General features: G+C 48.5%; 1 protein-coding gene across 1 annotated transcript in view; it reads right to left on the reverse strand.

The window, feature by feature from the left end:
- ggt5a (gamma-glutamyltransferase 5a) overlaps window positions 1–21,290 on the reverse strand; it is a 122,724-nt gene that overhangs the window by 18,550 nt on the left and 82,884 nt on the right. The window lies entirely within an intron of this gene.

Raw genomic sequence — 21,290 nt, forward strand, 5'->3', positions numbered from 1 at the left:
TTCCTGCCCTCTGACACTTTGGTGGCACTGATAATGAGGAGTTAAGAGGCCCAGGTAAAGACTGAACCGTTGAATGGATCTCTCCGGGTGTTTGTTGACTTGTGTGTGTGCCTGTGGTGGCCCCTGACCACGGGGTGCTGAGTAACAGACACAGATGGTGGGCATCAGCAGCTCCCCCCCCCCCCCCCGCCCGCCCCCCCACCGCCTGGTCCCTGCCCTGTCCCACTGAGCTCCAGAGGAGGGTAACTCTACGCTCTGGAACAGGGCTGCTGTGTTGATGGAGGGGGAGCACTGGCTTATCTAGTCTCATTCCCTACCTGTGGGACAAACAGGCCCAGGGGCTACCAGGGAGGTTGCTCGGGGAGGGAGGTGGGACGTGGGGGGCTGGGGTGACTGGAGCTCTCAGTGTCTCGGTCTGCTTGACTGTTTGGCTGTGTTTCCTGGTCATTTGTTTGTGTGTGTTGGGTGGTGGAATGATGGAGCTTGAATGATGAGTCAAGGTTTTTTTTTTTGTTTTTTTTTAATGCTCCGTCATGCCTCCTGTTTGTGACTCCTGTGTGATACATATCCAGGATATAGGTTTGCTTGGATCACGACCCCCTTGTCTTTTTCCCCAGTCCCACATGTGTCACCACAACATGAGCCTACTGTAATCTCCTGTTCCACTGTGTGAAAAAGGACTGGCAGGGCAGAAATGCTCATATCAGTCATATCCACCGTAAGCTGGACAGGAAGTGTGGTTCAAACAGCCGGGGTTCAAAGGTCAACCAGATGCATTATTGGGGGCGCCGGCAGGGGGGAAACAGATCAGGCGGTGGGCAAGCATTCGGAGTCTTGTTTATTTTACAAACAGTGGGAGCAGATTAGAATTGGAGCCGGGCTCCCCCAACCATATGGAGAGGATGTCCTCTGTGTTAGAAGGCACTCAACCAACCATTGTGCTCTCTTGTTAGATGAGACCACACAGTCGCTCTCAGACACTATTTTGGGTCACTACTAATGACCTGAGGTAGTTTTGTACGTTGTTGCCAACAAATGTGTTTCATTGCCCCTAAAAAAAAAGGGAAAAAATAGTTTGATTAAACTTCCCTTTTCAAGATAGAGATATGGGACAGATTCACTCCACACATTTTGGGGTTGTTAGTGCAGTTGGCACGTGTAGGTCCTCACTGTTGCTGTTGTCTGAGGTAAAAACAGGAAGTGGATCGCAATCAACCCCTGTGACCCTCAAGCCCAGCGCCAGTATTATGAATCGTGCTTGAAGATGTGTCTCATCTCCTGCAGATCAGTGGACACTTCCTAGTACTATTGTTTGTGCTTTTGTTAGATGTAGTGGTTGCTTTCGGCACTCAGTCCATCCACTCCTCCAGTAGGCTGTTGCCCGCAGACGCCCACCCCAGTCCCCAGGCCTTTTCTCCTGTTTTTGGAGTACGCTGGGCTGAGCCTGGTGTTTTCAATTCCCTTTTACATCCATGTGAAAGTATGTTCGGGGACACGCTTCTCGATTTTTTCCTCATCTGAATTCGATTTCAACACGCGTCATCTCTGGATGATTTGTCGGGTCTGTTGCGTTGAAACCCTGTCCTGGCCGGCTGACGCAAGATGGTCCACAGCAGTCAGGCTGAAGCCAGATAGATGAGACTGCTGGCCCGCGCCAGGTCGTAACGGGGGCCGCTTACGAGCACGCCGTCTGCAAAGCCCTGATATGAATCCAAGTCGATGGTTACGTAATCTGGTAGCTCAATTGTTAAGTCTTCCCCTGGCAGAATTCAAGGCTTTCCAGCTCATTTGTGATGAGATGAGGTGATTTTCGTTTGGTTAGCGACTTGGATGTGGTGGTGGGTTGCTGTGGGCTCAGCCCAAGGAGCTGGGGGGGCTGGAGGGGTGGGATGCAGGCCCTGGGAGAGGCTACAGGCAGGGTGAGGAGATGTGGAGTAATGAGGCTGGGGTCTGTCTCAGAGGTGCTCTCTGGCTCCTCTTAAATCAGACAGCTGAGAGGCCCGGTCTGGGGCAGAGGTACAGTATGCCCCCCCCCCCCCCCCCCTCCCAGCTCAATCCTCCACTAGCCAGATGAGGGGAAACCTGAGCATTCAAGGGTGTTCTCTCTGGGCAGAGCAGACCCATAAAAATAACAGCCGTCTTGATGTTCAGCAGTGTTGATGGGGGCCCCTTTCTTAAAAAACACCAGCCCAGGAGCGCAGTAACGTGTGGAGACGTCGAACGCAGGACGGACGGGGGGGGGGGGGGGTAGATGCACAGGCCGAGGTACACAAAGCGGGTTTGTTTCCCATGGAAAGAGATTGAGTTTTAGTCCCAGTGTTATTTACAGTAAGCTGAGGGGATGTGAGCACAGATCAAGTGTCGGCTCGGAGACCGCTGGGTGTTCAGAGCAGCGTGGACTAAGATGGGGATGTGGGACCTGTTAACACTGACGCTCCACAGTAGAAGACTGAGTCAGAAATGGATTAACTAGACGGTTTCAGGCTCTGCTGCCTCAGCAAGAGTATTTTAGGAAAAATATACAGGGTTGATGTGCTGTTTCTTTTACAGAATGGAGTTCATGACTGAGGTGGGTTTTTTCTTCCCTCTCAGGCTGGGCCTCTATGATCCCTTAGTTCAGCTGCAGGACGGCTTCTCTCATTGAGACGTGCCCCTCCACTATTATTGGTTCTTATGTGAAGTGTTTGTGTGCCCTGCAGAAGGATGGATTTTACAGTCCGTTTAGTCAAGGTGCTTATCCCCCACCCCAGTTGGAGCCAAAATATTCACAACAATTGTGAAAAGAACTGTGCAACCTTTGATTTGGAGGTTTTGTAAACGCAGAAAATGAATTTGCTTTCCTTGGGGACAATATGACCCAACATTGATTGGAGTGAATAAAATCTAGAACACATCTGGACGGGCTTTTTAAGTCCCAGTTCATGTTTGGTTCTGGTCCTTCATACTGGTATGCGTTACTTGGGTGTTATTAATCACTTGGAGGCCCTTGATCACAGTGATTGCCTGTGTGTAGCGTCGACACCCACATCCAACCACAGTCTATCATCTGGTACAGGTTCCATCAGGCAAGGACATAAATAGCAGCCTGGCCAGATGAGAGAGAAGCTAATCACAGGGGAACCCTACCAGACAGATGAGGCATCAGGAACCCATACTGCCAACCTCCAATCCCAATGTTTTAATTGGCTCACTTTTTTTTTACCTCCAGATTTGAAACATTTATGTAAGCAACCACTGTATACGTCTCTCAGGTTCCTGCCAAACCCGCTCTGAAGTTGCGGTTGACCGTGTAGCAGTGTTGTTGTATTAAGAAGCTGGTGTTGTGGGTGGGTGGGTGGGGGTTTGGGGGCCGGGCAGCCCTGAGAAAGCTTCGCTGTTCTGGGATGGCGTGCGGGCTGCGCCGGCGGAGGAGTCGTAAGGAGGAGGGGGGGGGGGGGGGGGGAAGTGCAGACACAGCCAGTGATAACAGCAGGAAAGATAATAAAGCAGAAGGTGTTTCCTGTAAGCGCTCCCTCAGGGACACCCTCCTCCACGCATTACCGCAGGCTCATGTCAGGGGCCGCCATCTTGAACTGATTGACTGTGCGGTGGAGAGGAAATCAAACTAGGAGTTAGCAACCTTTGGTTATCACAGGAAGGGAGGGAGTCGATCCCCGAGCTGCAGTCTGAAGCTTTATCAAATCTGCCATAGGTTACGCAACATCCATGTAAACACACACACACACACGCATACCTACATGTTTCACACACTATCACACTGAAGCTCTCATGTTGTGTGCTGGGCCATAGTTCGGTCGAGTGAAAACAATAGGCTGGCCCTGTCTTGGCTGAGGCAGTATCATTGTACTGGTATCCTCTCACCCGGAGGATGGAACCACATGTGGGATTCAGCTTCAGCTGCTCCAGATGTCACAGGTGCTCTCGATTTCATCACAAATTAGACACTCCATCAGGATGCCTTCAGCCGCTTTGAAACCCCACCTCACGAAAGACGTCATGGCCGGCGATTTGGTGTTATGGAAAGATCTCCAAACCCGGCGGCCCGCTGAACGGGGGCCTTGTTTGGCCCGAGCTGTGTTTTCAAGCTGTTGGTTCCAGTTGAAAGAGCGCAGGAACTGAAACTGAGGCCGAGCCATGCAGCTGATTCTCGTTCCCCCAGACGGGTTCTGAGATCCAGGCCTGTAATCAAGCAAACAAAGAGACTCTCTGCTGCACACATTGGCAGCCTGGTTTCCACAGAATAACTGATCAAAGACGTGGGAATAGCATGGGCACACAGGAAGAGTATGGGGGACAAGAGGCAAGGCTTGGAGGTTTGACTCCATAAACAGGTGACAGAGACATCCAGCAGGCCAAATCTTGATTCTAGACAACGTGAAAGTATCGTGTGGTTGCCACCCAGGAACATTGAGCCTGTGTACAGACTGATTGTGAAGTCACAGAACGGCAGGTCTTTGAGCATTAGAAGAGATCTGTAAAAGTTGGACCAGGCCATGCTGAATGGACTCCTTCTATAAAAGGCAAACAAACACAGCTTAATGTCCAGGGCCTAGTCCCCTCTCCCTCACACATGATTTAATTCACTGAACAAAAAAGGCATTTTCAGTTATATTTAGCTATGGTGTTGTTATCCGATACTTGGAGGGATTTACTCAATTGGCTACAAAGTATCTCTTAATGGTTATAAATCTCACTTGCGGTTGTGTCAACATGAACTGTGACCTAGAGGGGGAAATTAATCGGTTGGCATTAAGACTGCTTCAGCCTTCACACATGCACAGAGCTGTGTTGAAACAGTAGCTTATTAAAGAATGAATAATCCAGTGTTGTCCAGGGATGAATCCCAGGACGACTGTTGCACACGTGTTTTGAGTGTGTGTGTGTGTGTGAGTGTGTGTGAGTGTGTGTGTGTGTGTCTCAGACAGATGGTGTGGTGGAGCTGCTCCAGCTGGGTTCTCCACCGCCCGCCTCCCATGGACAGCCCAAACCTCCCCCACCCTCCCCTTCCTCTCCTCCTGATGTCATGGGAGAGGTAGAGATAGCGAGAACTGCAACCAGAGACCTGCCTCACCCCCTGAAGGGGTTGGAAAGTCTCACAAGCAGCAGAGCACCGCACTATGCATTTGGAGTGAAGAGAGTTTTACACAGACATCCCATAATATTACCGTAAAGAAGACCAGTACATATGCTTGGCTTGGCACAGAACTCAACACAGCTGCAACATTACTGGCTTTTAAATAATAATAATAATTATTATTAGGCTGTTAAGGGGGCTAGAGAGAGAGTGAGAAGGCACACCTATCAAGTAAGAGATGATCTTCTGTCCCACCTCCAACATTCACAGTCATTGCCAACTCCTTGTTCTAAAAACACAAGCACATACAGCGCAGACATCATAGAGAATGGAGCATTCGCTCAAATCCCAACTGTCCCGTAAAACATCCCGCTTCTGATTCACGTTCTCATTTTTGTGTGAGTAATGTTGTTTCTGGGATTTATAAGTTTAGCAAGCAGTGAGTGTCTTTGCTGAGAAAATGACAACAAAGATTTAATGGCAGTCGGACAGGAAAGGTCTTTGAAGTCAATCTACTCTGTTTCCCCACTTCCTCACTATGAACAGACACATCCTAAACAGTACAGTTGGGCATCTTGCCTCAAATACACATAAAAATTAGTTAAGCTTCTAAAACTATGGAAGTTGCTGCTGTTCTCAGTGTTTCTTGTCTGCCACAGGGAAGCCGAGGATACAGTTTAGTACTCCTGTGTCTGACTGTATGCTGAATTAGTACTGTAGGGTTTTGACCTTGCATACACTAAATTACATTTCTCTTGTTGTACATCCATTTAAGTCCAATCCAAGTATAAAACATGTTTGAAATGATTGTTTCTGGTCATGCCCAGGATGATACCACTCGCTTGTTAATAATAATAATTATAAATAATATTTATATCGCACTCTATATATAAGCAATCTCTGAGTGCTACAAAGCATATAGTAATACAAATGAAAAATAATCAAAGTTTAATAATTACAATGTTTGTTGAATACCTGCGCTAACCCAATTATTTTCCCATCCCAGAACGTGCTTCATTCAGGACATCCCTACTGAATCTCCCAGACCTCTCTACCCTCCACAGCCCCCTGAAGAGAGACTGAATCTCCCCGACCTCTCTACCCTCCACAGCCCCCTGAAGAGAGACTGAAGCTCCCCGACCTCTCTACCCTCCACAGCCCCCTGAAGAGAGACTGAATCTCCCAGACCTCTCTACCCTCCACAGCCCCCTGAAGAGAGACTGAAGCTCCCCGACCTCTCTACCCTCCACAGCCCCCTGAAGGGAGACTGAATCTCCCAGACCTCTCTACCCTCCACAGCCCCCTGAAGAGAGACTGAATCTCCCAGACCTCTCTACCCTCCACAGCCCCCTGAAGAGAGACTGAATCTCCCAGACCTCTCTACCCTCCACAGCCCCCTGAAGAGAGACTGAATCTCCCAGACCTCTCTACCCTCCACAGCCCCCTGAAGAGAGACTGAATCTCCCAGACCTATCTACCCTCCACAGCCCCCTGAAGAGAGACTGAAGCTCCCCGACCTCTCTACCCTCCACAGCCCCCTGAAGAGAGACTGAATCTCCCAGACCTCTCTACCCTCCACAGCCCCCTGAAGAGAGACTGAATCTCCCAGACCTCTCTACCCTCCACAGCCCCCTGAAGAGAGACTGAATCTCCCAGACCTCTCTACCCTCCACAGCCCCCTGAAGGGAGAGCCTGCCCCGAGACTGGGCTTCTCTCCTTCCCCGTTCCTCCTCCTCCTCTCCTCTCCCCATCTCCATGTGCTCCGCTTAGGGAAACAGGAAGAGGGTGTGTTTGGAGAGAAAGAGCTTAGGGAGTTTTGCCCTGCACTGATTGACCTGGTTCCTGGTCCGAGTGTGTGTGTGTGTGTGTGTGTGTGTGTGTGTGTGTGTGTGTGTGTGAGAGAGAGAGTGTGTGAGAGAGAGTGTGTGAGAGTGTGTGCACACATGCAGACGTATGTATGTGTTTATCTGCATGCCAGGGTAATTGCTTTAAGGGAGCCCCTTAGCATCTTTCCCTATCTCTCCTCCACACCTCCTCTGAGATCCTGCAATCTCTTCCACTGGCATTGCAGCCCTCAGGCCTCCTCGTCGACTCTGCACGTCCACACACCTGCGGACACACTCTCACTCACGCTATCCGGGACACGCCAGTGCATGTCCTAATGGCTCACTCTTATGGATGTACAATTGTTAATGCTGACTGTATTGTGCTGTGCTGCATTTTTGGGATACTTATAGAAGTTCTCTCCCTCTCTCCCTCTGCCCCTCTCTCTCTCCCTCTCTCTGTCTCTCCCTCTCTCTCTCTCTCTCTCTCTCTCTCTCTCTCTCTGTCTCTCCTCCAGGGGCTCTGTGGGGGTTCTTCCTCTCTGGGCTCCTGCAGTGTTGTGATGTGCAGGAATGTGAGGGGTGTGTTGGGCGGGGTACCAGCCTTGTGCAGCTGGGGGAGAGGGGGCTGTGGGGCGAGGGGGGGGGGGGGGGGTGGGGGTCAGAGCTGAGCGCCCCACCATCAACTTCTCGGCGGGAGCTGTCATGTCAGTGCTGGCGTCCTGCCGCTGAGCCGCGCTCCGATTGGCTATAGGTCAGGGGCCAGCGTCAGGTCGCACCGACAGCAAGCTCTCGCTGAACCGTTGGCACGCCATCTCTCCCGCACAACGTATGGCCCAAACACACGCCCGCCCTGACAGACCACGCCATGGCAACAAAAGGAAGAAGGCAGATCGAGTCCCAGGCAGAGAGAGAGAGAGAGAACTCTCTCAGTGATTGCCCCCCGCAGGTCTCTGTGACCGGCCATTTCAGACCAAGGAGCTCCAATTAGAATGAAGAAGTCATTTGTGGTTCAGCTGCTGTCTGAACGCATTAGTGAAGGGGAAGGCATGCCTTGAGGACAGCTCTGGGTATATGAAGCTGGTCTTGCGGGACTTACATCATATCAGGTCCATAACAGAAGTTGTATTTGTGGAAATTAACTACTGTGCGACCCCACAGGGTGTAGCATGAAGGACTTCCATGCTAGTTATGCAATTACTCTCGATGGAGTTGTGCCGGTATTATTCCTCAGATTTTCCATAAGTCTCTTTACTGTATCTTCCTCCCTCTCCTTCAGCATGGACCTTATTAGCTGCGAATTTTTGGCTTATCCATGGACATTCCTGGTCTGACACGATTTCAGACGGAATGTTAGGTATTACGAAACTCTCCCCAGAGTGATTGGGTTCGGGGTCGAGGTGTGGTGGGGTCTGGGTGGGGTATGGAGGGAAAAACGTGTGAGATGAGGAAACAATATGCGTGGAGCAACATCACATCCTGCTTTCGGTGGGCTGACTGCAGACGAGCCAGGCCAACTTCACCTGGATGTTTTCCCCAAAGTATCACTGAACAGAGAGCTGCAGCTTCAGAGTGGACATCCTCTGGGTGTTGATCTCCAGACTGCCTCACGGCTTCTGCCCTGCCAGCACTCTTCAGACTAACAGTAGGGACTACTTCTTGAACCACCAATACTACTGCAGAGTGTAAACAGCCCTGTGTCGAGTCCTCCATGCACCTCCACAGAATACTCTCTCACGCGGTCATGGTGGAATCCTCCCTCTGTAGAGTGCTTCACCAGTTGTCCTCTCTGTGTAAGGTAAACATCTCTTCCTTTTCCTTTAATCTCTGCCGGAGCAGTAAAACCCTTCTTCAGCAGCCAATGGCGCCCCTGTCACCCCACAACCCTTAAATAACGGCGTTCAAGTCGTTGAGTTCCTCCGGTGTGTGTGGGGTCGGCCCTCATCCCCGGGCCTGACCTGGCCCACATCTTGGCTGGCGTCCTGCCAGAAGAGCCGCCTCCCGCCAGTCTGACTGTGGAGCTCTGCCTCAGGACGGTAAAGACATGTGATGTAATCCAGTGAGACAAGTCTCAAAGAGTGAGAATACGTGGAATTTGACTTGTTTTTTTATTTATTTAAGAAGGGCGAAGGTGGGGGGGGGGAATCTGCTTCCACCAAGGAGGAGGTTCTGTGAGGACGTTGCGTTCAGACTTGTCCTGGGCTCCATTCAGTGACCCCTTTTGCAGGTCAAAGGTTAACTCTTGGTAATGGAATGCTTTGCCAGTGGGGATTGTGGTTCAGATGATCTTTGAACTTAGTATTGTCTCAGTCAGCCTCAGGTCCAGGAGTTTGTCAGGTGAGGCGAGGAGTGCGGTCAGCAGTACTTAGTCACTTGCTGCTCTCATAGGAATTTGACATCCTTACAACTACAAACCTGGAAGAGGCCATGGAGAAGTGACTGAAACAGGGGTCATAGCATGGCCTTTAACATCACACTGTATCAACTGATTTGTGACTCGTGTTGTAACATTCACATTTGTCAATGAGTCTTTACATTGAAGATTGCAGAGAAGGGAGGACGATAGTTGATTTCTTGAATCAAGCTTCATGCCTGTGTAGACCACAGGCAGAAATGGAGAGCTACGGAAAAAGAAAAACAATTTATGACCCCGTCCGTTTAGCCCAAGTACAACCCTCCCAGAAAACGTGCCGTCATTCATCGCCAAGGGAACTATGGTGTCCCTCTCCAACCGCTTCAGACAAGAACGCATGCACATTTACATACGAGATCACTCCAAGATACTTTTGCCGATAACTACCCGCAAACAATGCCAGGCCCGCACAATAGACGGTAGCCTCAACATGGCCCCTGAGACTCAACACCCCCCTGTGACCTCCCAGTTGACACGTTGACCAGTCCTCAGGCCCTGTGAGTGAGTGTGTCCTCTCACTGTACTGGGAGGACACCTCCCAGCCTGCTGTTTACCAGCCTGCTGGAAGCCAAGGAAAGTGGTGGAGGAAAAACAAAAGTCTACAAGCTGTAATGAGGGCAAGCAGGATCTTTTCTGACCGAAGCCATCCTGTCATTGTGGGACATGGGTGGCGTACTGGTCCTGTGTGTGTGTGTGTGTGTGTGTGTGAGAGTGAGAGAAAGACCTTCCCAGGACTGTTATTGAGAGTGATCCATCACTGAGCGGCTGAGCTGATGAGGGCTGATTTCTGCACTGGGCCCCCAGGTCCAGATTTACTGCAGAGGCCTGTTTCAGTCAACACACACAGAGCCCTGCGGGGCCCGACAGTCTGCATTGTAATGTAGAAAACGTGTGTGTGCATGTATTCATGTCCACAAATAATGTGTCCAACTTCTTTGTCTAAACTTGACACCTTTATCTATGATTGAGATGCCAAAAATGATCCGTTATTGTCAGTGGTAGAACAAATACTGGCTCTATAATAAATTTGCTTCTCTCACTGTTTATAGTCTTAGTTTACACCCACTTCTAATTTGGAATCAGTGAATGTCTGTCTGTCCAAAATAATACATTGCCCCCTCATTTGTGTTGCATGGTGTGTGGGAGTACCGGGTCACGGTGACAGGTTGTGTGAGGGTACCAGACTACAGTGACAGGGTGAAAAGTGACCTAGGTTGAGAGGTTGGTTTGGTTTGGGAGAGAGAGCTGACCTTAACCCCCCCCCCCCCTTTCTCTGTTCCTCTGTCTGCTGTTCGGAGGTCTGGCTGATGGATGGGCTCTAATCAGCAGCAGACAGACCTGCCACAGGAAACATCACCCCATCACGTCTACGGAAACCAGCTCTCCTCCAGAGACCCACTGATAGACACGGGGGAGGGAGGGAGGCCAGGGCGGGGAGGGGCAGACAAAACAATTGGATTCTCGCAAATCTCAACAAAGAAAAGCAAAATGCTCGCGCTTGGACTGAGATATGCACAGCAAGGCCATTGCCAGGTGACCTTTTCAGACCATAGCTGGAGGTTAGGTTTTGACTGCAGGGAAGTCACAATAATAGCATAGAAAACAAATATGGATCACGTCCCATCTATCACGGTGGAGGATTGAGAGCTTCCATCTTGCTGTCCTGACTCGCAGATGGAGAGGAAGGGAGAGTGCGCGCTGAATTCGTGGCACACAACAGAACACTGACAGTTGCTCTGGGCTGTTTGTCAAGGGAGGGGAACCAAGGAGGCTTCTTTCACCTGAGATTCAGCCCCCCCCCCCCTCCCCCCCCCTCTCCCCCCCCCCTCTCCCCCCCCATCCCCCCCCCCCCTGACAGGTGTGCTTACTCTCTCCTGAGACAAATCCCCTCGATACCTGGCAGCGTGCTGGGAAGAGCAAAGCGATGAGTCGCCGTTTACTTTCCTTACAAATGGAACAATCCATCCGACACACCGACCTGCCATTTCGGAATGCTGATGGCTGTTTGACTTTGGGGCCGGTAAAAGCCTGCCCCTCCGTGCCCCAGAGAGAAGGATTATCCCCAGAACACAGGCTGGGGTGTCCACAGGGGTGACTACTCTCTTCTCAAATCCTTCAACCTTGGGCTGGCAGTCACCCAGCTCACTGACCCCTGGGACTGTGACGGTGACTGTGCCACAGGTGTGAGAGGGGGCTCTTCCTGCCTGTGAATGACTGGGGTTCGCCGTCTGAACTCGCTGTCAGCACCGTGGCATTATGGGAATCTCCAGTGGTTTATCAATATGAAATCAGCATTTTGCCTGATTCTCCAATTTTAAAAGGAGGCTTTGAAATCTCTTAACACTGGTGATCAGAGAGAACGTGAATGAGTGTGACAGCTAAAGAGAGAGAGGAGCAGGTTTTAGCTCGCCCTCTCAGACTTAATCCTCGATTTTACCAGCAGGTATAATATTATGTTTCAGTAAAAGCTTTGCTCCTCAACCCGATTCCCAGCAGTAAGAAACCCTTGTCCTCATCCAGGCCTCTGAGTGGAACAGTAGTATCTGCAACCGGTAAACTGGTAGAGGATGTTTGGTCATATCTCACTACATGAACCTGTAGGGCAAGGTTTGCGCACAAAGGCACGACCTTGTTAAAGTAGTGTCACCAACCCTAACAAACCCCAACAATGCCAGGAAGGGCTGGTCCAGTGAACCCTACACCCTGGCCGGGGCATTCTCAGCCACTCAGCCCCGTGTTCAAGGTGAACACAACCATGAGCCACACAAGAGTGTTTACCCTGTTGCAGTATCCTCTGCGTGAGGACTCGCCTCCCCTCTCCCTGCACAGGGAGACTCACTGGGGCGCTGAGAGGCCTGTAAACAAGCACAGAGTCCCTCGTCTCCACAGAGCCTGTGGACACTAGACATCCCAGAGGTGTGGAGGGAGTGTTGAGGTGTGACAAAAACACCATGCTGGCTTTGTGTGCGTTTTGCACGGGTGGTAACTTGGCCTGTTATGAGGGTAACTCACGATTTTGCAGGTCGATGCAGCTTTTTCTTTGTTATTGTTAAAGTTTAAGTTGGAGTAAGTGCTTTTGAAATTATGGATGGTAACCATGGGCCAGTTTGTTGACCAGCATCAGTTAAACCAGTCTTTCTGTAACTGAAACAGCTTGCCAGGGATGTGTGTTCAATGATGTCTTTCCACATACACATACTTTTTGTATGAAAGTATGAGATTGCTTTGTACCCCTTTTTCCACCCCAGCCCTACGCAGATAAACTGCTCTTGATCGTTTGTCTTGTGTTTGAGGCACGATGCTGGTGGAAGATCCCTCTGCTCCTCACACCATCTCCACGGCAACCTCGAGAGCCAAGATTCCAAGCCCTCTCAACTGAGTTTCATTCCATGTTCACTCTCTCTCGACTGCCACCAAATCAGCTAACATCCGTTCCATTTTACAGTAATTCACTTGCCAATCGATGTTTTCCAACCCTCAAGTTATGAAGTGGTACAACATGTGGAGACTATGTGGACTGCTCCATTTGGAAAACCCGAAAATAGCGAGCAAGCTCTGTCCAAATATTTTCTCAGAGTCCCCTCCTCTTATTGGAGTCCGTAAAAGCTTCCTCAGACAGACCCTGGAAGAGTGACACATGGCTTTGACATTGACTTTGGTCCTGTTTTGGCATCGTTAAAGGCCAATTTGTCAGCGTTGGGCACAAGACGGACAGAGAGATGTGTTTGGAGGGGCCCCCTCCTCTGGGCCTTTTGTGTTTTAACAGCGTCCCGTTTCCTCTTTCAGGACCCTGAAGTAGGGGTGTAATTGAAAGGCCACGTTCCTCAACATGTCGATCCCGTTCCACTGTCAGCTTCGGGACGGGGGCCTCCTATTCAAACACAAAAGGCCCTGGCGTGCGGCTCTCGGCCCCGCTGACGTGTGTTTTCTTCCCCTCCATCCTCCTAAGTGTGTCTGGTAAACGGCTTCAGACGGTCTCCATGATAATAATCACGAGGAGTAATAAGGCTAATGCAATAATCAGCTGCCCGGTGAGGGGGGGGGGGGTGGGGGGAAAGGGAGAGGTGTGATTGAGAGGTCGTTCAGCATCGAATGCGTGATGCAATGTGAGGAGAGACGCAGAGATTGTATGGATGTGGCCTGCTCTCACAATCAGAGAAATGGAGAGGAAATGGACCGAGAGGGAAGTGTGTGTGTGTGTGTGTGTTAGAGACAGAGAGTGAAAGAGAGAGAGAGATGCTTGTCTCACATGCTCCCTGGATGTGTGTACTGAATTGTGTCACCAAGACAGATGTAGAAACAATTAGAGCCTGGCTGTGGATGTTTTTATTCCGTCTCTCCACCTCCCTCTCTCGCCTCTCGACTGCACATCAAAGCTGTCGACTAAGTGTTAAAACACCCGTGATTGATTTTATTGTTTGGCTACTTGAAGCAGTTGTCTGTTTATGAAGGAGCCCTAGCTTCTGGTGGCTGACTGAGGTGATACTACAGACAGCTAAAGAACAACTCTTGTTCAACGGTTTACAACCTTAACTAGAACTATTGACAGAAACTATGATATTTACACAGCTTTCAAGTCTCCGGTCCAGTATTCGAGCAGAAAAAGGTGAACGTTTCTGGAGTCATTCTGGAGATGGGAAAGAGTGAACTGGAATGAGCATGGTAGGAAAGAGAGGCTCTGTGAGGGTGAATATACACTGCTTGGTGTTAGAGGGACTGCGTTAAACTCAGCACTGGAAGATTTACAGCGTGGTGCTGTCTGTCAAACAACTGACAGATGGGAACACCTCTTTAGTGTCCTGTCGAAACAGCATAGACTCTCTCCAATTCTCTTCTAGCTATAATGCAAGGGAGAATCCTGCAGGTTAACTGCTACAATAAAAGTCTAATTTTAGAATGTCAACAATGCTGTTTTGTCCCCATATCTGACCAGTAATCCACCTGTCATCTAAACAGCTAAAACATCATCTCACAGTTAGATGTCACTTCAGGGGACTAACAAAGCACAAAGACCTGCTCTCTCTACTCTACTTGAACCAGAGACAGTTGGCACGGACTCTTAACTGCACCCATATGGTGAATAAACATAGGTGCTCAAACGAGAATTGGCCCCTTTTAAATTCCAACAAAAACATTTTTATTCATTGCTAATACGAGCCAGAAAACTGGCCCTTTTCAGCACAGGGCTGTGTGTGTCCCTGTGACAAGGTCTCTCCAGAGGCCAGAGTACTGCGGCAACGGAAGGGCTACTTCTAGCATTTGCAAATAGTGGAGAGTCACTTTAGACGTGCAATGTTTTTTTGGGGGGGTATGTGAACTTTTAACTGGCATTGCTCCAATTTAGAGATGTTTTTTTTTTTTCTTCATCGGTTATGTTAAAGACAACTAAAGTATATTTCTTTCCACACCAAATGGAAATCTGCTTAAATGACTAAAATAAAGCAAGACCTTCCCGGGAAGTCGTTAGCGGGCGTGTGTCGTTCGAGCATGATTAACTCCCTCCTGGCCTTTGTCAGTGCCAGTGAGGTTTGAGACTGGCCTTTCATTCCCATCCTGAGGCAAGGTATCAGGTAACAGCCGAAGGTTCCGGGCGGACATTGGCCACGCGTGTCAAGTCTGAGCACTTGGCTACGACACTGTTTGGGTTTCCACTTCACGTCAGGGACAACCCTCATTGGCTGAGGAGAAAAAGGGACAACCCTCATTGGCTGAGGAGAAAAAGGGACAACCCTCAGTGGCTGAGAATAAATAAAAAAACACCAGAGAACGAAACTCCTCGAATTTAAAATGGCCGCTTGTCAACAACAGTATTCTCAGACATTCTCAGGCAGCCTCAAACACGTCAGACCATGTCCATCTACCCATTTAGAGAACGTCTGATGCTCACCAGAGAGAAGCAGGTCCTATACCCAGCCAACCTTCTCTTAACTGAATCACAAGGTTTTATTTTGTGTGGTACAGGAGATTTGAGGCCCAAACAGTGTCAAATTCCCACAGTCCTCGTGGGACGTGCAGGCTGCCCCTCCACTGTCTCCTGGTCCTAATCCCTGTCATTATCCCCCCTGAGCTGGGCCCTTACACCCAAGAGACTCGCCCGCCAACCCTCTCATCAGAATCTTCCTTTGTCTCACCGTTTCTCTCTCGCCAAGAGGAGAGGTCTCGTCCTCTCCTCTCTCCTCCCCTCTGTCATCAGCTTTATCTCTGTTCATCTCCTCATGTTATGTTCCCAGAGGTTTACCTCATATTCCTGTTAATGAGTTTTAGAGCTAAGGTTAGGGGTAGGTGAAGAAAATTCTAGAAAATCAATTAAAATCGGAACAATAACAGGGCTCTGGCTAGGTTAGGTGAAGAAAATGGTTAGGGTTAGGGTTGTACCTATCTACTATGAAAGATAACTTAAGAAATAAATTGAGTCTCTGTCATCACTTTATTATTTAGATCAGTGGTTCTCAATCCTGGTCCTCAGGGACCCCCTGTTCTGCATGTTTTAGATGTTTCCCTACTCCAATACACCTGATTCAAATGAACGGCTCGTTATCTAGCTCTGTAGGAGCCTGGTAATGAACATGCATTTGAATCAGGTGTGTTGGAGCAGGGAAACATCTAAAACATGCACACAATGCGATCTGGAAGTCTCGAGACCATCAGACAGGGAGGGGGACTTTCATGTCACCTCTTATGATAACAGGAGTGTTTACCTATTTTTAACCGCGCCGTAAAAAGAACTGACCGGGATTGCAAGCTTTCATATCAAAAACAATATTTACATTAACAGTCATCTTTCAAATAAATACCCCAACCTTCAGCCGCTGTAAAACAAGTATGACAGAGGTGCATCTCGGAGGACAAACCTTCCAGTTATAGCACATCCTGTTTCGGCCTGCTGTTTTGTCCATTGACAGGGGGCATGGTTCAGAGAGGAGGGGTCCAGGGTGGTCCAGGGTCCTGAGCAGGGAGAGGGGAAACACCTTGTGACCCCATTGTTACTTCCATGACACAGCTACTGAGGGTAGAGGGACCAGGAAGGAGGGGGGACACTGCCGTCACACAAACAACAACTACTGTATGTTTGGAACTATCAAAATGTGTCCGCCCATCCAGACCGCAATTCGAAGAGTTTGTTGTTTGAGAGAGTTGTGATTGAGTGCAAACTGTTTGCCCCACATCAATAGCACTTATCAACACATCGCTAAAGATAACGTAATTTTCTTTTGTACAACACATTATGGTAATTGCTGTGATAAAACCACATAGCACATGATGGAAATCTGGCAATTGTGTTTTCTTTTGTGCCTTTCTTGGCAGCAGCTCAGTTAGGAAGACAGATAAGTTCTAAATAAACAAATAGAATATTGTTTGTCATAGCAACCATAAGGTCCGGATCCGTCTAGATCTCTGGCCCTTGTTTTGGTTGGGGTAGCTGGCTCCCATTGTTTACAAGGCTCACAATGGATGCTTACTGGTCCAGACCAATGGTCTGCTCCATCTGACCCATCTGTGGCGTTTAAACATGACGTAAAACTGACTGTTTAACTGACTGTTAAAATGTTGATCAAAATTATGACTAAAACACTGTTGCATGTCAGAATTTAGATTCATGTCTCTGATCCACTTCCTGCCATGTGACACACTTTGCCATTTTCAGATGTGTGTTCAGACATTTGTGCATCCGCTGAGATTGTAGGGAAATAAAACGCTCGCTTTATTTAAGAGCAGATCAGAGCTCAGTTCTAGAAACAGGTGCGTTATTCATTAGCAGAAACGTGCTGTGGGAGGTTGAAATAAAACAATAGATCACCTTTATCAGCCAAAACACTCGAGTTAGACTCGGTTCTCTGCTCAGCAGTGCCAAGGTCAAAGTGAGGCAGCTGTGGATAAAGGATAGAAGTTTGTATCAGCGGTGACTTCATGTTTGAACAGCTAATTAGGTTCCCCCAATGTCTGCAGGACGTTATTTGGAGACGGAGACCTTACGGGCCTCTTTAAGGCAAAATAAAGAATAAACAATGACTTGTTATACTGCCAAGTTAGGTTTATTCTCTGGTTCAAACAGAGTGCTCATTCATTTACAGTGTTCGATTCCATCGAATCTTATGTGCGTTTATCGAACCTTCTCGTCAAATCCGTTTCTGATCCTTTGACATCTTAGTCATTTTGAGAAGAGGAAAATGGACAGATAAAAGCACACCATCGGCCTGTAAATAAACAGAGGTTTCCAGGGGTTACCAGCTCTGCCAGGCACCAGGCACACCTGGGGTGGGGTTTTTGGGGCCCTGATACAGAAGATAGATGTCGTCTAACACGGCAGTTCAGGTGCTTTGCGAGCAGATGCGAAAAAAGGTCAGAAGAAGCCATGGTGAAAGATGATGTCAACACAAACGCTGGCTGCACTCCAATCAGCATCCACAAATACCACGATTAGGACAAAGAGCAACACTCGCCTTTCTGTACCGGCACCCTTGTCGTGCCAGTGCAACACACACTCATGACGTAACCCACACTTAACAAATAGTTTTTCCAGGGATTTGATTTCAGATTAGGAAGTGAGACGTGTGTCCAGAACCCTCTCCACGGTCCCAGCGAGCGCGTGCCCAGGTTCTAACCTCACCCAGCCCTACTCATGTGACACCAGACTGTGACCTCAACCCCCTCCCTCTGCCCCTGTCCCTGGGCGCCTGGGCGTGATTTGTGGGGCCTGGGGTCTGCTACATTGCCCCAACAAATCAGGAGGGACACTGTTTGTGCCTGACAGTTTTACACTTCAAACAGTCCCCGGTTTACAGATAACACCCTCGATCACTTGTCTCCCCCTCCAACCACTCCTCACCACACTGCGGTTGACATGTGTCCATTATAAAAGTCCCCTGTTATCGAGTCATCTGAACTAACCATGTGTGAAGACAGATGAAGGTATCGCAAACAGCACCCCTTGCTCACTTGCGACCCTCTGGACAGCCCACTCCGGAAGGTGATGCCGTTCTACAGTCCATCTGATAGACGAAATTCTACATCTATTCTGGAGACAAATTTCTTCATGCCTGGTGTTCCCAGACTGGCTCTGCCTGTGATAGTGTCACATTCATGGCCTGTGGGGGGTCTAATTCTGGGAAAGCCTGTGATATTGTGGGTCACGTGATGGTCTGTGATGGTCATGTGATGGTCTTTGACGATCTCAGCCAGAGTGACCCTCGGGGGTGTGAACAGACTCACGGCTAGGGCAAGACACGACCAGTGGTATTGCAGCAGCAGGGTCATTTCAACGCCAGATCAAAAGCACTCACAGCTGTGTCAGGGACAACCAAAAGCAGCTCTCCCATGTGTGGTCTCACCCAGAAACAGCATAACAAAGCTGGAACACAGGGGCCTTGAGCCCTTCTGTATTGGCTGACTGTACGGGGGAGCAGTGCTGTTGGAATGTAGGCTTTAATGCAGTAAAACACTTTTTTTTTTACTGTAAGGATACATTTGACAACATTTGGGATTTATAAGACTTAAGTAAGATCAGTTCAGAGCGATCCGGTTGTGATTTAAGAAATCAAGTTGATGTTTGTATTGAGTAGGTGAACTTTAGAATACACCCACTGTAAAGGAATCCTAGACGATGGGCTAATCTGACCATCTGTTTCTTATCTGCTCCCTTTTATTTTTTTAATTTGTGAATGTATTTGTCTAACGGATCCTGGGCCTGAAAGCAGCAGGCATCCAATCCCCTCCCTGGGGAGTAAGATAGAGGCGGAGTCCTCCAGTAGGTGTGTGTGAGAGAGGGGGTGGAGTGGGGGTGGAGGTACTGCTGGAGGTGGAGGTGGGGGTGTGATTATTTCATGCAAGTTTGCTTTTCCAACGATGTGTGTGCATTAACCTACACCAATAACAAAAGATTAGGGGGACTAACGATGCATTCGGATCTATGGATGTGAGCAGGGAGGAGGGAAAAAAATGATGTTGGTGTGGGCGCGCATTCATAAACATACATACAGTACGAAGCACATAACGGAACTCACCGGGGCTCAGAGCCCTGCTCCCAGAGGGACGCCGGGCCAGAGAGGACGGCAGGGAGGGCTGTGGAACGGTAGTTGTGTCTTGGCTGAGTGCAGCCTGGGCGCCAGCGCTTCAGTGTTGTTGAGAGAAGGATCAGGAGTGTGGAGTGAGCCCAATCATCTGTGGACCCTGGGCATTCCCAACTCTCTCTCCCCTCTCTCCCCCTTCCTTCTGCTTCTCTCCCCTCTCTCTCCCCTCTCTCCCCCCTCTCTCTCCCCCTTCCCTCTGCCTTTCTCTCCCTTTCTCTCTCCCCTTTCCCTCTCCCTCTCTGTCCTTCTCTCCCCCTCTCCCCCTTACCTCTCCCTCTCTCACTCCTTCTCTCTCTCTCTCCTTCGCTCTCTCCCCCCTCTCTCTCCCCCTTCCCTCTGCCTTTCTTTCTCAGAATCAGAGCCTACATCAAAGGTGAGGGCTTTGTGCGTGTTGAGGCTACACTTCTGAGGAGGGTTTTCTGTTTCCAGCGACCATCAGCACCAACACAGTTGCATCACTGTAATTTTGATCATAAAGGATACAACCTGGAGAAATACCCAGATTGTATCGGGGGGGGGAATCTGAACACTATTTTTAAATTAAGACTTTGAGGGTCTCAAAAAGAGACAACTATGACTTTTCTGATTTTGTGAATGAAACGTTTGATATAATAGTAGTAGTAGAAAAGCATGTGTACTAAGAATGTTGAAAGGTCCACTTCACATACTGTAAATAGTCAAACATTTGGATGGGATGAACAGCACACAGCTGCTCCTCTCCCATAGTTCAACAGGTCTTGTTTTTGCAAGCAGTCGATCTGGGGATTTTCAGTGGTTCTATTGGTTGGTCACTTTCTATGTAAAGAAAGGACGTGAAAACTACACTGCATACACACACATCTGCACCTGCAAAAAAACATCATACACTGTGGAAGATGAATAGTAGGCTATGCAACATGTATTTTAATTAAATGAAGTACTCAGTTCTTTGACCTGCACTACACTAGAATATTCACCAGGTGGCGCATTTCTCGCAGATGCCAATCGAGCCTACAAATACCTTCACCAAGAACCGTTGCGCTTTGTTAACACAGTGATGAGTTGAGTTACAAACCTGATAATGTATCCGATCTCTGTGACAGAATTGGCCAAGGGGAAAAGTATGCTGAATGATTGTTGTGGGGGCAAGTATTCGCTAACCAACCTGATTATTAATTAAACAGTCTGAACAAATTATTGACGCGGTGAAAATATGAGTATTGAGTAGGATGCCTATAGGATCAAAGCCCAAAAAGAGTTTGAGCCGGGTGTTTCCTTTTGTTTTTGTTTATCCTTAGTGTTTGCGAGTCTTTTATTATGGAAATTAATCCCTAGACGTGAGAATTAAATTCACACATCCCTTGAGCTGTTTACATTTAATCATCAATCCGCAAAGCATATTCTAATTTCTCTACGTATCTATCTTATTTAGTATTTGTTTATATTGGAACAAGTTTCTTTCGTTAAAACACGTTTCCTTATGTCCACATTCACATCATTATGTATAAATAATAATCTTGTGTGGGTAAATACTTTTCTAAAATAGAGGGGGACGGATGGGGTGTTTTATGTTGTTGGCAAGAAAATGGTGACCATACGATTTTGGAAGAGTTGTAAAGAATTTCATTGTGAACAAGGTCACTAAGTAGTCGGGACTTACCAAGGCCATCAAGTAAGGAATATTCTTTTAACATTCTAATTAAACCCTATAGGTCCAGTACTTTTGAATATTGCCTGTCCGGACATGTCCGTATTACTGTCCAACTGTGGATTTCACTGTTTGTGAGCAGCAAATGTTTTTAAGAAACATTATTTTGCTACGTGTTTATAATATAGTCCAAGAGGATTATGGAAATGTAGGCCGGGAAGAAACTAGTCAGTGGACCATTTTGTACAGGCAGTGAGAATCACGTCTAGGTATTCCATCACAGGCC

This window comes from Osmerus eperlanus, chromosome 28 (genome assembly GCF_963692335.1).
Source record: "Osmerus eperlanus chromosome 28, fOsmEpe2.1, whole genome shotgun sequence".
Lineage (NCBI taxonomy): Eukaryota > Metazoa > Chordata > Actinopteri > Osmeriformes > Osmeridae > Osmerus > Osmerus eperlanus.